We start from the raw sequence: 16,303 nt of genomic DNA, 5'->3' as shown, positions 1-16,303 counted from the left end.
TTTTTCGCTTAGCATATTAGAGTTGCAATTCAATTGAGAATTATTTATAAGAAATTCACACGGTAAAGATTTGTACAGCACATATTTTTAATTTTTTTTTATATAAAGTAAAACAAAAACAAGCACACACAAAATAACAGTCTGTGAATGATCCACGGCTCAGCTAAGGCCCCCTCTCCTTTTGGGGAAAAGGTCTGGAGCTTATTTATGAGCAGAATATTAAAAACAAATTAAGCATATGAAAATTCAATGTTGATTGCCTGGGTTTGAATCCTCGGCTCTTTATATGTAAATAAACAATAAAGTTTTATTGTTAAATAAGTAGTATATCAAATGTCCTTTTCATAGTTTTATATCAAATATCCTTTCTAACGTTTAGTTAGAGAAACAAATGACGAATAGTTTTCCATGTCCTTGGTATCGAGTGATATACGCACAACATATTAGCGACAGCTATAATGTATTATGAATATGTTAGTGTAACAGCATAGTTTCTTCTATTCTTATTCCAATTTTGAAAATGAATTTTCGTTTTCAAGTTTAATTTGTCTTAAAATATCGAGGAATTTAACTTTAGTTTTTATTTTTAAATTAATTAATTTTAAACGATCGCGAAAACGATACTATTTTGAAGTTATAAATCTTTAATTCTGCAGATCATATTTCAGATTTTACTTGGTAGGGCTTTGTGCAAACCGTTTTTGGTAGATACCATACTCTACCATACACTGTACTGATAAAGTACCGTTATATATAGTATTGTTGTTTTAATTTGAAGTATGACTGAGCCGGCGAAACTACAGGCACCAGGGTTATAACATCTTAGTTCTTAAGGTTGGCATTGGAAGTTGAAATAGTATAAACTATTTCTTCCATTGGTAATTGAAGATATATTTGATATTACTTACAGCGCCAATGTCTATGGGCGTTGGTGACCGGTGGGTGGTCATTAGATAGTCCATTTTCCCGTGAGGTAAAAGGTAGTTATTATATAAAAAGTCAAAGGTGAGTCAATAAAATGATACAGAGTTTTTCTCAAGATATTCTCAATATCAATACGGACTTTGAAAGTTTGAGAGCACTTGTGTTTGCGCACACACACTTTTGCGCTACAATATATCCTAAGCAGTTGTCTCTTGAGATTGTCCAACGTGACTGAACTGGTCTGGATATCATTTTATTGAAGTTGACTTTAATATTTCCAAGTTTTGATATATACATATATATAGAATAGGACTTATTCCTTCCAACTCGTGGCGTACATATATATATATATAATATAATATTTAGATATATATACATTTAAATTCAATTCAAAATCATTATAATTATAATTTGTAATAATAACTTACTTCATTACTCAGTGTAATGTTGACAACCGACTTATGGTGATATACTATTTTAATGTGTGTACTCTTGAAATGTTATAATTATTAAGCATAATATCGCATAATCACTTTCTGACGTTTCACGACCGATTTCGCCGGTCGAGTTTGTTCTTACAAAATAAACCTACTGGTTCGAAAGCTGGTGCTCACATTCATAACACAGCCTGGTAATGTCCTACTGCTGGGCTAAGGCTTCCTCTCCCTTTTTGAGGAGAAGGTTAGAAGCTTATTCCACCACGCTGCTCCAGTGCGGGTTGGTAGAAAACACATGTGGCAGAATTTTAATGAAATTAGACACATGCAGGTTTCCTCACGATGTTTTCCTTCACCGTCAAGCACGAGATGAATTATAAACACAAATTAAGCACATGAAAATTCAATGGTGCTTGCCCGGGTTTGAATCCACGATCATCGGTTAAGATTCACGCGTTCTAACCACTAGGCCATCTTGACTATTCATTAATAATCATATTAATGATCAAAATAATATTATATTAATACGTATTATATTAATTATCCTGTACAAGTATTGTGTTGCTTAGAATAGTACGCCTTATCATTAAATAAATATTTAAGTTATATTTTTGATTATTAATGTATTACATTAATAATATAATAAATTATATTAATTTTATGATCGAACAATCAAAATATTTACGATTACATTTTAACAAATATTTCATTGTAAAGGTACCTATTAATCATAATTTCGTTTCTAATAAATTCTAAATAAAATATAAGTAAAAATAAATAATTCGGGTCTCGATTGTACGGATAGTGCTTAAAAAGAAATAAAAAACCATTAAAGTCAGCTGACTCGAAATCTATCGAAATTTCCTGCAAAATAAAAAATAAAATTGATCGTGGTTAAAACCTGAATAAAATATCTAATATATATACATCATCAGAGCTTAAAGTGTGTAATAAACAAATACTAAAAAGCCACACTAGCTCAACATAAACGACTATCTGACAGCCTTAAATGAAATGGACTATAATAAATCACACACACACAGGCAATTATGTAAAGTATTTGCTGCAATATAAATGTTAATATACACTTTAAAACAATCACTTAGTAATATTATGTAGTTATACAATATATGAGACAATGTTAAACTAATAAATAAACTAGAGACACTATTATAACCACAAAGTTCAGTTTATGCACTACTATGTAAGCTACAAAACAAACAACGATAACGTCGACATGTTGCAAAACTAATCTCATTGTAAAATAGCCTTTATTCCTCTTATATTAAGAATCAGTACGATTCGGTATAGATGAGAGTTTATAGTAAATACAATATGCTTTACGAACCGAGTGGGAGGTGTTTTACGAGATCTTGTGACTAATTTTCCGAAGTATTTTTTTTTTTATTTCCATTACTTTTAGGAATCGAGGAAGGAAGGAGAAAAGTACTTATTGTCCTTTACGATTTTTGCGTTATAGTTTTACATATAATTGCGTCAATTGTTTTTTTTTTTTAAGGAAAAACCAGGAATAAATTGCCGCTCGATATACGTTTTCTTTTGTTTTATTAAATCTAATAAGCGATGTAAATACTTTGTGCTCTTACGCATGTTTATTTATCCATTTTTATAGGTTAATACGATTTATAGCTATCGCTTATCCGTGCAGTGACGGAGAAAGAATACATTTCACTGCCCCTCTCTTTCCCATGGGTGTCGTAAGAGGCGACTAAGGGATATCTGAGCGACCATCTGCTCATCTGGTGGTAGGATGCTAACATCCGCCTGGCTTGTTACCACCGTACGCATGGTGAAAAACTCGTGAAGTGGCTTGCAGCCGCGTTTCGAGGTCAGCCAGCGTACAGCCAGTGCCCGAGCGAGTATTGCCGCGATGGGTGTTGGTCCAGTGGAGACGGCTGTTGAACCAATGCCGGGGGAAACTGTATTGACCTGCCGGACAGGGAGACCCGAAGAAACGGCTGTTCCGCTGGCCGCCCGTGGCATAGTACAGGGGCCCGAGCGTGCCTAACCAGCTCTCGAGGCTGCCCCACCAGGCCACGCATAATCTCGGGGTGGACCGTCGTGCCGGTTGGTGACCGGAAGGTGGGGTCCCGGCGGCCACTTCCGGGGGGGTTCGGGGGCCCTTCCGTCCGGCGGATCAGTATATTTTCCTTTTTGGCAAACATTTGCTAAAACACGCCTCCATACTTTGCCCATCCCTATCGTGGAAATACGTCGCTCGCCTCACGTCTCTTTTCCTAATTTCCAAATGGTAGCGCAAATAAGAAATAACGGTCGTCCAGCGGTGCACACCCCCACCATACCCACGCTGTTTGAGGTCGAGTTCTCTAACATCCGAGGACTCCATGCTAACCTCAACGCTGTCCACCACCATCTCGAGACAGCACGGCCAGCAATGTTGTTTCTCACGGAGACGCAAATACTCCGCCCTGCCGACACCAGCTACCTTAACTATCCCGGCTACATGCTGGAAGAATCTTTTAAAGCGAAAGCCGGAGTATGCTTGTTCGTCAGGGCGGATGTTTGTTGTCACCGATTGCGCTGCTTGGAGGACCCCTCCTTCTCCATGTTGGTGGTACGTGTGGACCTGGTTCGTCAGAGTCGAGTCTACGTGTGCCTCTACAGATCCCACAATGGTGACTTGGAGACAAGCCGATTATTCGACCATCTTAGTCGGGTGGCAGATGCTGCGCAAGAGCAGTTTCCTAACGCGGAATTGGTGTTTTTGGGGGATTTTAATGCTCACCATGAATCATGGTTGAAATCCCTCAAAACTGACCATGCTGGAAGAACTGCTCATGCTTTTGCTCTCACACACGACTTGACCCAACTGGTTGATCAGCCCACCAGGATCCCGGACATTGATGGGCAAGCGCCTTCTCTACTGGATCTTCTGCTGACTTCTCACCCGGTGGAATATCAGGTTGTGGTTCAGGCTCCACTTGGTTCTTCGGATCACGGCCTTATATCTACCAAAGTGCCACAGGCCAAGCTGCCGCCATCAGCGGTATGCAAACGTCGCGTTTGGCACTATAAGTCGGCAGATTGGGACGGTATGCGCGATTACTATGCGTCAGTCCCTTGGAAGGAACGTTGCTTCAGTGGGAATGACCCGACAGCTAGTGCCGCTGCTGTTGCTGATGAGATCATGTTAGGAATGGAATACTACATTCCTAGCTCAGATCTCATCAATACGTACGGGGTACGCGTAACCGTTGGTTCACGCGTGAATGTGCCGACGCTGTATCATCTAAGCAGGCGGCATATCGCGCGTGGATCAACGGCTGCATTAGCGGGGCATCTAACATTGACTCACTGAAAGCAAACTACAATAAAAATTCCAAGTCCTGTAGGAAGGCATACACGAGAGCAGATGCACAGCGCATTGTACAGATTGGTCATGACCTTATTTCGCATCCTAGGGGCTCCCGTAGCTTCTGGCGTCTGACCAAGTCTGTGCAAAACAATTTCTGCCAACCTTCGCTGCCACCGCTCAGAAATCCGGACGGATCGCTAGCTCACAGTCCGCAGGAGAAAGCCGACCTCCTGGCTAAACTCTTTGCCGACAACTCTGTGATCGATGATTGTAGTGCGCAGCCACCAACAATACCTTCATGTGGCCACACGATGCCTGACATCAAAATCAGGCAACGTGATGTGCGTGCGGAGCTGCAATCACTCGATATACGGAAAGCTAGCGGTCCCGATGGAATACCAGCCATTGTGCTGAAGAAGTGCGCAGCGGAGCTGTCTCCTGTGTTAACGCGCCTCTTCCAACTTTCTCTCTCTTCGGGATGTGTGCCGGAGGCTTGGAGAAGAGCTAATGTGCAAGCGGTTCCCAAAAAAGGGGATCGGTCTGACCCGGCAAATTATCGGCCAATAGCTATCACCTCAGTACTTTGTAAGGTGATGGAACGGATTTTAAACAACCAACTGATCCATTACCTAGAAGATCACTGTCTAATTAATGATCGTCAGTACGGGTTTCGACCAAAACGGTCCACAGGTGATCTTCTAGCGTACGTATCACACCTCTGGGGTGAAGCTATCGACAAGCATGGAGAATCGTTGGCTGTCAGCCTCGATATCTCCAAGGCTTTCGACAGGGTCTGGCACAGAAGTCTTCTCTCCAAGCTACCGGCATATGGTCTGCCTGCTCAGCTATGCACCTGGATTGCCAGCTTCCTACACAAGCGTAGCCTTCGTGTTTTAGTAGATGGTTGCGCTTCACAATTCTATGTAGTGAATGCTGGGGTCCCCCAGGGATCTGTGCTATCTCCCACACTCTTTCTTTTGCATATCAATGATATGCTCTCCCTTGGGAACATACATTGCTATGCAGATGATAGTACAGTGCATGGTGGATACCACGGACGCGCAGTGGCTGGGCGGGCGGAAACTGAGGAGAGGCGGGAGAATCTTGTCATTGAACTCGATAGGACATTAGAGCTCATCGCTAAATGGGGTTCTGATAATCTTGTTGAGTTTAATGCCAAGAAAACACAGGTGTGCGCTCTCACAGCGAAAAAGTCACCATTTTACCCTCATCCCTCCCTCTGTGGCACACCGCTGATGATACAAAGCAAAATCGCCATGCTGGGGATGGACGTTCGCTGCGACCTTAGTCCAAGGGATTACATCGAGGCTATTATAAAAACAGCTTCACGAAAACTCGGAGTTCTGAACAAGGTGCGGCGTTTTTTCACGCCACAACAACTGTGCCTGTTATACAAAACACAGGTACGGTCTTGCGTTGAATATTGCTCGCACCTTTGGGATGGCTCCGCTAAGTACCTAATGGAGGCCTTAGACCGTTTGCAGCGACGTGCAGTACGCATTATTGGCGACGTAAAGGTCACAAACACCCTTGAACCTTTACAATTGCGTCGCGAGATAGCAGCACTGAGCGCTTTCTATCGTCTGTATCACGGCGAGTGCTCTGAGGAATTATTCTCTCTAATTCCTGCTTCCCCCTTCCTTTTTAAGTCCACGCGAGCTGGTTCTCGATATCACCGCCTAACTGTGACATCAATTCCATCGCGCACAAAGAAATTTGGCAACTCCTTTCTTTGCCGCACTACCAAAGAATGGAATTCCTTACCAGCTCACGTGTTCCCCTCCTCTTACAACCCGGGTTCCTTCAAACGAGGCGTGAAGAGGCATCTTGCGGGCCGGCATGGCGGGGACGGCTAGTACAGAACATTCTTCCCGACTGTACTGGCCGTCGTCGCGTTTGGACTCTACTACCACTTACCATCAGGTGGAGTGGAGTCATTTGCCATCCCGGGGCATATATAAAAAAAAGCAGTTTTAATACTATAGTCTAAACAAAACTAGAGAGTAGAATGTTAATTTCCAGATTCAGGGCGGTGGCGACCACTTACCATCAATTGGCAAATCTGTCCACATACCTATAATAAGTTCTAAGTAATTTTTAATTTTTGACAATAATCCGGACATACTCGTATATGGGACTATAATAGCATCATTAAGTATGAAGGTAAACACTACGTTAAGGATGCTTTCCCTGAATCTCATTAATTAACAATGAACTAGGGAATAGTTTGAATAAATGATTGGTTCTCGATGGTTCGATCTCCGTGAAGGAGCGGTTACCATAGTATAACAATTTCTTACACACGCGATATTGTTATTAAGCGATATTTATTTTGATTAACGGAATTATTTAAAAAATGCACGAAATTAAAATGTAAATTTAATATGCAATAAATTATTTCGTACCGACACTAATTTATAGTTAGAATTAAAGATTTTAAGTCATTTTATAATTTGTCTGATGAGTTGTAGAAAGTTGAGTTGTACCAAGCTGCTTTAGTGCTGGTTTGTAATGTAAGGTAGGAGTTACGGGAGACAAGTTAATCAAACTAATGCTTCCACATCTCTGTCTTTATTATAATGCTTAAAAAATTTATATTATCTCATTAAACTATCTACTAAAAAAGCCGAGATGGCCCAGTGGTAAGAACGCGTGAATCTTAACCGATGATCGTGGGTTCAAACCCGGGCCACTGAATTTTCATGTACTTAATTTGTGATTATAATTCATCTTGTACTTTACGGCGAAGGAAAACATTGTGAGGAAACCTGCATGTGTCTAATTTCACTGAAATTTTGCCACATGTGTATTCCACCAACCCACACTGGTGCACCGTGGTGGAATAAGCTCCAAACCTTCTCCTCAAAAAAAGGGAGAGGAGGCCTTTTGCACAGCAGTGGGACATTCACAGGCTATTACTTTACTATCTTCTATTAAGACATACAATAAATCTGTACGTTCATTAAACTTACCACTACAGTAAACACATGGCTGAATATCAGCAGTTACATGTAGATTATCTCACGATGTTACCCTTCATCACCGAGCACGAGATGAATTACATATACAAATTAAGAACATTAAAACTCAACTTCGTTCGGACTTGAACCTGCGGCTTTCGGTTAAGATCGTCTTCTAACCATTATGCTGTATTAGCTTTTATGTTTTAAATATTATATAACACCCTATTTGCGTAAACGCTTCTAAAGAAAGAGAAGCATACGTTATATAGACGCGAGAAAGCAAGATAAACCTATTATTATAAGACCGAGTTTCCGGCATCACGAAGTCAATGCTTCCTTCCTGGGCCAAAGTACTATATTTTATAATGAAATCGCGCTGACATTTTCCTCTTAATCTTATATATATACAAAAGGATTTGGGTGTATCTTATTTGAGATTAATAGGCTCCGGTACCGTTTGACCGATCGCTATGATAGTATAATTACAGGCTGAAGGGACAAAACATCTTAGTTCCCAAGGTTGGTGGCGCATTGGCTATGTAAGCGATAGTTAACATTTCTTACAATGTCAATGTCTTTGGGCGTTGGTGACCACTTACCATCAGATGACCCACATGCTTGTCCGCCTTCTTATTCTATATAAAAAAAAAGTTGGAACAAACGTGTAATTTTTATCGTAGATCATCACCTTTTATACCTTTCGTTCGTTTGTCATGAAATTGGTATACATTTGAGTTCCGAGAATATTTTCGCGGAAAACTTTATTGATAAAAAAAAATTACAGAGACATTACGATGCATGATTGCATTCCGGTTTGAAGGGTAAGTGAGCCAGGATAGCTACGCAAGGTACAAAATATCTTAGTTACTAAAGTAAAAAGGCACATAGATATGTAAGGGTTAGTTAATATTATTTACAGTGTCAATGTCTGGTGCCAGTATGCCTATCGGCTTATATAAAAAGGTCATGCTGGGCATTATTATACAGTAAAAAAAGCATATTTTTATTTATTAGGAAGTCAACATTATATATATACATATCTTAATGTGTATACATAAGTAGTGTTACAAAGTATAAACTAATTATAGGCTAACTTAAAATGTAAATAAAAGTTGTTACTCGCTTACACATAATCTAATTGACGAAAAAAAATCTTATATTACAGTGTGTGTTAACAAAATATATATGTATGTATGAAATTTGACATTGAATATAATGTTATATATAACGATTAAATATTAGTGTGATTATCATCAGGTATAATTTAATAAAACTAATAATAATAATATAATATTATATTATATTATTATATGAATATAATATAATATTATTTATTATCGAATGTATTATTGAGTTCCATTTTGATAATTTTCGGTAGAATCTACTAGAATATTTTGAGCTGATGGATAATAAAATGACTATTCTAAAGAGCTTGTAGTTGCTTATTTTAACAAAATGTTATCAACAAAAAGCAAAAGTAAATTGTCAAGAAATACTGAATGTGAAAATGTAATAAAAAATAAAAACATTGTGTAATAATAAAACGGTAACAATTAAAAATACATCATTTTAATGTAACTTGTCACTTTATAGCTAGAACAGACAGACCATGTTTATGGGGACAGAGTTTATTAACTCATATCTCTTTAAACGATTGTGCCCGGAAAGGTATTAGTAGATAAGTAAGTGTATATAAATTTTATATAAACTAGCAGACGTAGTAATTTTAGAAAGCACCTGTGCTACTGCCGTAGATAACGTATGAAACGGAAAATATGTCTTATATATTAAAATGGATATCGGTATTGGATAACTACGAAAGTTGGCACGTATATACTTTTGTCATGGAAGTTTTTTGTCTTCTATCCGCTTTATTGTAAAGCGCTGGAGCGCAGCAAGCGCTGCAACACAAAAACTTCTATAGCGTTCAACCGTCAGGCAGCACATTGTTATCAGACTGCTGGTCCTGAATTCAAATTCTGGGTCGATCAATAAAAAGCGATTGGGATTTCCATCGAGAAATCCTCAGTAACAGCTCGAAGTTTGGAAATTGTTAACTTTTCTCTGACTCTTGGGCCTCGGAAAGCATTTAAAGCCGTTAAATTGCGCCTGTAAACTCGACGGTCGTGTCGGGTTTCCGTTCCATCGAATTATGGGAGTGAAAAAATAGAGATTGCACTTGCGTTTGCGCAATGGTTATGCGGTATATTATAACCTTTTTTTTGTTTTCGAGGAGGAAAGGCATTTACGCCTGCCGCCAGGTCGTGGAACGGGACGGGTATGTGGGACTCACGGGGCAGAAGAACCCACTAAAACCTCCCCGATTTCTACCTCACCGCAGGCGGCGGGGTTACGGGAACGCTTTGGGCCGCTCCACAGTCCACTCTGCTGATCAGAGAAGTACCAGGAACGGCCCGCGGCTCTTCCGCCGCGGTCGACAGGCAGTCCGAGAAATTGCTTGTCGACCCCGTTGCCCAGGGTGCACCACGTGGAGGTGACTGACCTGCACCCCGGTATATTATATCCTGAGGCTCTTGAGAATTACCGCTTTGACTGAAATTTATCAGAATGAGGCCATAAAACTTTACACTTAACTACTTACTACTAAAACGTTTGTATTTTCAACGACTCAGAAATACTAATTAATTTAAATAAATCTATCTACACATGCGTTAGTAATATTTTAATATTAATATCCTATTATTTTCTGTTTCCAGGTATAGCACCTATTCATTAAAATTTCCAACTTCATTAAAAAATATTCGAACTTTCGGTGGATGTATGCACACTCACGATTCGGATATGTCACACTAGGCATTGGTCTTGTAAAATCTTTCTTATGAGAATCATTTGGATCCATAACAATATTCACACGTCAACTATTACTAATAATATTTAACATAAAATTTTGTCTCACATGGATAGTCTATTCATTCATTTCTTCGTAAATAAACATATGTATAATAAACCGAGTATTCCTTCCTTTATAAACAATACACAGAAAACAAAAATCACACCACAAGAAGTATTATCACGAACCTGTCATAAACTGACATAGGAACCACGGCAATTAGCTTCATTGCTTTTATCTCAGTATTGATAAAATCGGTTGAAAAATATAGTGTTTTAAATTTTAATAACATTATAATACGAAGTATATCCGGATAAAATATTGAGCTTTGATTGTAAATATTGAATTCATTTATTTTATTGTGATTCAGAAATACGTAGTTCCCGTAAATTCATTATCGATATATGATTCATAAAAGCGAACACGGTTAGATACACGTAGCACTTGTAGCGAACGTAATAAGAGCGATTTTGAAAAAATAATTGTACTCCTATATGTCTACCAGGAAAATATGAAATTTAATCTTGTTATCCTGTCATTGCTATAATTTATAAATCATATATTTGGCTCGAGTAATTGTCACATGTACGATTAATGTTTATTCGATTTTTTTTTTTAAATATAGAATAAATTTAAAAACTTAAGTGAAATCAAATAAGTTGCATGTGTCCATGGGCGGTGGTAGTCATTTTCATGGTGAGCCTCCTGCCAGTATGCCCCTACTTACTTAAAAAAAGTACAAGCGACAGGACTGAAACATTTTTTCTATCAACGTTTCGCTTTCAAATAAATTTTACTTACATAAGCTATTATTCAAAGAATATACAAAAAAACATATATTATATATAAAATATCCATATTGAGCTACATAGCCAAAAAACCCCTTTTCTCAAACAGATTTTTTTTACCAATCACCTTCTATTTATTTAAAATAATTCCGTTTTTGGTATTTATTTTATTATAGATCCCTTTTTTAGATCACCTGTAATCATTTAAGCTGTAAACATTTGCATTCTGATTACAATTACAGATTTTAAACTTTAATTGATTCTGAAGAGGACGCGTGGGGATGCTCTGGGGCACTTACTTGACTCACTAACTCCCTTTACTTTTTAGATTACCTCCGTTATACTGTAATCGTGTTAATCTTATTACATTTTACCCAAGTTTGCTTAAGACATAGGTTCAGGACACTCAGTTAATAGCATAGCCAGTTCCAATATTAATTGTTTATCCAATATGTTTTAATATATACTATATATCCATTAACATTACAAAAGAGTGGGGCGCGTAATCGTCAGTTGAAAAGTCCAATTCGTATCTATGTAGTTCGTTAATATATCGGCCTTACTTATAAACTTTCATAAGCGGTTTTTCTTACACTTATTTTTATCTCTTCTGTTATGGTAGATTTGACATTTGCAAGAAGTAAACCTTTGTCTACATTGTTTACATTATTAGCTAAAGTCGTATATTATAATGCCAAAACAAAAGCAATAACAGCACTTGCACTGGTTGTCGAACTCAATACAATCACAAAACACACGTGCTAATGAAATTCGACATTGTTCGAGGAAAAATGAACAGTTTATTGTTTAGTTGCATTCCGTCTGTGTAATACTTTTCACGAAACGTTATTATAAAATTTATATTGTTTTATAAATGTGCGATGTTCTTTTTTTTTTTAAATAATAACTTCAAGTTAAATTATGTTAAGCAAAGTGCAAATTTCGTAATAAGGAGATCCTATTGACGATATTGTGTTGTGTCTGTGAATGATAAATTTACCAACCAGTAAGCATTAAGTATAAGTACGACTTTCTTGAAATGCGTTTTAAAACTTAAAGTTGGTATTGAACGTAATTATTTAACTGATGTCAATATTTTTTAGTCGTTAGACAACACGTGGAATGCGAAAAACGCAAGTCGAAGTCTTTATAGAAATATACCTCGTGCTTTGTGATCAATTGAGATAAGATACTGGTGGTAGGGCTTTGTGCAAGCCCGTCTGGGTAGGTACCACCCACTCATCAGATATTCTACTGCAAAACATCAATACTTGATATTGTTGTGTTCCGGTTTGAAGGGTGAGTGAGCCAGTGTAATTACAGGCACAAGGGACATAAAATCTTAGTTCCCAAGGTTGGTGGCGCATTGGCTATAAGCGATGGTTGACATTTCTTACAATTCCAATGTCTAAGGGCGTTTGGTGACCACTTACCATCAGGTGGCCCATATGCTCGTCCACCTTCCTATTCTATAAAAAAAAAATCTGACACTTACCTTTTTTGTTAAATAGTTATTTTTTCTTATTGTCATTGTTTTGCTCCAATATATTTTTTCGGACCAAAATGTATGACAGTGTCAATCACCGAATCATAAAGTATCTCTTACTTAAGTAAACAAATATTGCACTAACAGCATAATAAACGTTCTTTTTATTTTCATTTATTATCTTCGTAATATCGACAAATTAATTATATATATTTTTTGAAAAATTTGCCTTCTTTGAAACATTTGACATTTCCTTGCTATGTTAAAATTATTCCCAAAAGCGGTTGTGTTTTAGATAGTAAAAATATGTAAAATAACGTTGACATAACTTGTCATGACATAAAACTAGATTACACGTAGATTTAGTCGTTTTAAACCCAATTACGTCAATCCATTAATGGATCAAAAGCAAATTACGTTCAATGGAAATTGGACGTAATTGAGACTGAAAATTAACTGGTAATGCTCTGATACCATTATCTACCGTACTTTCTAATTATGCAGCATTTTCAACGGTTTTAAAGATACATCTACATAAATAAACAGAAGCTATATATATTTTTTTCAATTTCCATTTTTATGCTACCAAATTGAGGTGTTATTTGTCCACGATTAACGTGGAATGTTTATATATGTTTGCGTGTGTTAATTCAGGTATGTGTGCGTAAAAAATATTTGGAAATATGGCTTACAAAATCCGACGCGTTTGCACATGATGCACTGATGCTTTTATCATAGTACGTAAAGCATAGTAAACAAATTTAGGGTTTTTATAAATTCGATTCTACAGATTAAAAAATAGTCTCTGACGGCATTAACTGGTTCTATTGGAGATACGTCATATTGGGGATACGTATCGTCGAGCGAAGTATAGCTCTATACTTTTTCTATACTATGGATCACACTATTATATTTGAAAAGTCACTTTCATATAGTTCTTACAGTGATCGTATGTATTCAAAAAATATAGAGCGATCCTTTAGGAATATGAACTGGGTTTTAAAATCGTGACGTGACCTACGTGATAGTCAGCGTAGTCGGTCATAGTTCGATGATAGCGTCCAAGTAATTTCCCGTAGGGAATAACGTAGTTTATATTTGAAGCAATTAAAGATACAGTAACACATTTGATATGTTTATTTTATTTTGCTATTATATCTTAACTAGTGTTATAAAAACGAAAGTTTGTTCCTGCTTATCATTTATGAAATTTGTATACACATTGTTAGGGTGACAGAAAAAGATATAGAGTACGTAACAACTGACCTCTCTACATGCAGAAAAAGTCGAGCTCGGACACTAGTTTCTAAAAAATTTTTCGTCACTGATGTTTAATACTTTTTTAAATATCAAACAAAATATATATTGAGACTTATAAGCTACGGACACTCTTTAATACAGGTTGCACAGAAATCTACCTAGGGGATCAGCACACATCTAAATATTTGTATTGCATTGTAAATAAATAAAAATTGTATATGTTATAAAGATAAGTGTAATTAATATGTAAGTAATTTTATATATGTCTTCCTAAGCATTTTGGTGTCTTATCGCTGTTTGTTATTTTCATTAGTATTTATAATTGGTATATAAAAATTTCGATTCAAAAACAAATCAAAAAGTCTTGTGTAATTAAAGCGCAGCAAAAACTTTTTGTAACAAACAAACATCCACGCAAGCGAAGCTCAGGATATAAGTTACTTTATGTTTTCAAACGCTAACATAAGCTTTATTTGTATGATGTAAACAAACCTAGTAAGTAAATTTTAATCTACTTTTTTTCTACTTTGTTTCTCTATCGAATTAAAAATTGAGTGTCCTTAAACCTGATGATAAATTAATCAATATCATCAAGGTGATTTGATTATGTAGCCAGGAGATGAATGATAATATTGAGTATAGGCTCAATTCAGTTGTTTTAACATGGCACAAAGGCATGACATAAGCTTTTTTTATATTTTCAATTATATTAAACTCCATGGAGTGAAACCCATTTCGGAATGTATAATTTCTACTCGACACAATTCTAAAGCGCAAAGCACCATTGTCTGGTAATGTTACGCGTTCACTTAATCAGTCTCAGAAGACGATAAAGGTGTGTTTTATGAATCGCTAAATAGTACTTTTGAGCGTACACGAAAACAAGACATTATTAATATCAAGGGAGATCTAAATTGGCCTCTAAAAACCTTAAAGTGCTCAACAAGGCGAGACAGTACTTCACGTCGGCTCATCGCCTAAAACTTTACAAGGCGCAAATCGGCCCCACATGGAGTACTGCTCTTATCTCTGGGCGGGAACTCCCCAGTACCAGCTTCTTTTCTTTGACCGCATTCAATGTAGAGCAGTTCGAATTGTCAACCATAAAGCTTTTACCGACCGGCTTGAACCTTTGGATCTGCGTAGAGATGTCGGGTCACTCTGCATCCTCTATCGCATCGCATCTCATCGCATATATCACGGGGAATGTTCAGAGGAATTGTTTGAATTAGTACATATATATGATAATATTATAATTACCACTGCCGAACCATAAAAAAAAAAAAAAATTTCCCAAGCAACGAACTTTCCATCGGCTTTATTTATTTATTTATTATTCTTTATTTATGACGCATGAATTAAAAAAAAAACAAATTTCAAAAGCTTCAAATTATGATCGTCGATATAACACACAGTTGGCTTAAACCAAGGCCGAAAACTCGTAGACAAACCAAAGTAAGAAGGCTTGATATGAGCGAATGCAAACATCATTGAATATCGAGAAGTTTAGAACTCCGTAATCGCTTTGCTGAACTCGTGAAAGTCGCTGAAACTGTAGACGATAAGTGGAAATAAATATAAGTGGCCTACGCAGAAACCAGCTCCGTCGTCTTCGGTAATAAATTTAATATGTAAAATGGTATATTGGTATATGCTGGGCACGTCCTAAACTAAAGAACATTTGAAGTAACTTACTTCGCCCATTAAAGAAGAAAAGGTACTTTCTTCTTTAATGGGTGAACGGTTTCGCGAGACAAGTTCAACACGTTGTTAAAATTATTTCAGTAATCTACAAAGCTATAAAAATCTTAGCAGGCAAAGTAATAAAAAAATATTAAAGTCGAATAAATCGCGATTGTTATTTTCTGGTGATAATAGAGTGCTATCACGCCGAGCACTTCACGTGGTTATATATATATAATTGAAAACATTTTATACTTCACTTAATTATAAACCATTTTCGACACATATATAACATTTATATAACAATAATTTTATATATTGCCCTTATAAATTATTTATCGACATAATTAAATATGTTTTAAACTAAAACAAGCGGGATAATTTTAGAAGACGCAGAGATAATATTTTTTTTTATATCTGTAATTTTCACCATATATAATAAAAACAATTTCGTAAAAATATTAACAAAAAAAATTCAATATGCCAAAGCGCAGATCGACATCTTTATTATGAATATGTTCTCAGCTAAACTTAGCATTTAAATTCATATTTA

At 36.7% G+C, this 16,303-nt stretch overlaps 1 protein-coding gene across 4 annotated transcripts in view; it reads left to right on the top strand.

Annotated features, from left to right (window-relative positions):
- The window catches only part of LOC126778087 (cGMP-specific 3',5'-cyclic phosphodiesterase-like), a 133,881-nt gene that overhangs the window by 35,951 nt on the left and 81,627 nt on the right, over positions 1 to 16,303 (top strand). The window contains exon 1 of one of the 4 annotated variants that reach the window (XM_050501456.1): positions 12,312 to 12,327. The exons of the other annotated variants lie outside the window; for them this stretch is intronic. The gene's annotated coding sequence lies outside the window, so the exon portion shown is untranslated. Of the gene's footprint in view, positions 1 to 12,311; positions 12,328 to 16,303 lie in introns of those variants that run through there. 4 annotated transcript variants of the gene reach the window in all.

Source organism: Nymphalis io, chromosome 25 (assembly GCF_905147045.1).
Source record: "Nymphalis io chromosome 25, ilAglIoxx1.1, whole genome shotgun sequence".
Classification (NCBI taxonomy): Eukaryota; Metazoa; Arthropoda; class Insecta; order Lepidoptera; family Nymphalidae; genus Nymphalis; species Nymphalis io.
This window is presented reverse-complemented; position numbering and strand designations above follow the sequence as displayed.